Source organism: Microtus ochrogaster, chromosome 7 (assembly GCF_000317375.1).
Source record: "Microtus ochrogaster isolate Prairie Vole_2 chromosome 7, MicOch1.0, whole genome shotgun sequence".
NCBI classification, from domain to species: domain Eukaryota; kingdom Metazoa; phylum Chordata; class Mammalia; order Rodentia; family Cricetidae; genus Microtus; species Microtus ochrogaster.
The window spans coordinates 79079501-79081115 of record NC_022014.1 but is presented as its reverse complement, the minus strand read 5'-3'; the positions used below and the strand labels follow the sequence as shown (position 1 = coordinate 79081115).

Genomic DNA, 1615 nt, shown 5'->3' with positions numbered 1-1615 from the left:
TGGTCTCGAACTCACAGAGATCCGCCTGCCTCTGCCTCCCGAGTGCTGGGATTAAAGGCGTGCGCCACCATCGCCCGGCCTATTGATTTTTATTGAACTCTACATTTTTCTCTTCTCCCCTCCCTACCTCTCCCCTCCCCTTCAACCCTCTCCCAAGGTCCCCATGCTCCTAGTTTACTCAGGAGATCTTGTCTTTTTCTACTTCCATGTAGATTAGATCCATGTATGTCTCTCTTAGGGTCCTCATTGGTGTCTAGGTTCTCTGAGAGTATGATTTGTAGGCTGGCTTTCTTTGTTTTATGTTTAAAAACCACTTACGAGTGAGTACATGTGATAATTGTCTTTCTGGGTCTGGGTGACCTCACTCAGAATGGTGTCTTCCGGCTCCATCCATTTCCCTGCAGATTTCAAGCTGTCGTTATTCTTTTCTGCTCTGTACCGTTACACCTCCGAGAGAGCTTCCAGCTGATGAGTGAATGCTAATGCCATGGGTGCAAAACTCTAAATCTGACTTTTCAAAGGAAACAAGAAACCCTAAGGCTTTACCCAGGCATAATGGCTCACACCTGTAATCTCAGCACTTGGGAGGTGGAGGCAAGAGGATGGGGAGTTTAGGGTTGTTCTCAGCTGTTCAGTAAGTTAGAGTGGGAAGATGCTTGCCTGCAAACATTAGAATCTGAGTTCAATCCCCAGCATCCTGGTAGGGTGTGGATTGACGTGGCTGAAATCCCAGCCCCGGGGAGGCAGAGACGGGGGTCTAGTGGATTTGGGAAAGTTCAGGAGTGATTAAGGAAGATATTTGACTTGACCACTGGCCTTCACGTGCATGCACATGGTTACATGCACAGACATGCATGTACACACACACACATATCCTTTCGACTTGTTTGTTTGTTTATTGTTTTGGTTTTTTGAGACAGGGTTTCTCTTTGTAGCCCTGGCTGTCCTGGAACTCACTCTGTAGACCAGGCTGGCCTTGAACTCACAGAGATCCACCTGCTTCTACCTCCCAAGTGCTGGGATTAATGGCCTGTACCATCACTGCCCAGCTTCATTTTTTAAAATTTAAATGTGTGTATGTATGTGTATGTATGTATGTTGTCTGTGTGAACACATACCACCTGTGTACAGATGCCTTCACTGGTCAGGAGAGGGCACTGGAGCCTGAGTTTCAGGTAGTTATGAACCTCCTGATGTGGATGCTGAGAACCAAACTCAGGTCCTCTGCCAGTGTTCTTAGTTCCTGGGCCAGCTCTCTAGCCCCGACAGGTGTAACTATCCTTACCCACTGAGCCATCTTACTGGACCCAGAAACAGTGAAGGACTTTTGTTGTTGTTTGAGACAAGGTTTCTCCATGTAGCCCTGGCTGGCCTAGAAAATGCTATGTAGACCAGGCTGACTTCTAACTCAATGAGATCCACCTGCCTCCAAGATGGAGAATTAAAGTATGCTTCATCCTGCCCAGCGCCGAAGTTTTTTTGTTTTATTGGTTTTTTTTCAAGATAGGATTTCTCTGTGTAGCCCTGGTTGTCTTGGAACTAGCTCTGTAGACCAGGATGGCCTCAAACTCAAGAAGTCTACCTGCTTCTGCCTCCTGAGTGCTGGGATTAAAGG

General features: G+C 47.1%; 1 protein-coding gene across 1 annotated transcript in view; it reads left to right on the top strand.

Annotated features, from left to right (window-relative positions):
• The window catches only part of Unc13d (unc-13 homolog D), a 16034-nt gene that overhangs the window by 5334 nt on the left and 9085 nt on the right, over positions 1-1615 (top strand). The gene's annotated exons all lie outside the window — the stretch shown is intronic.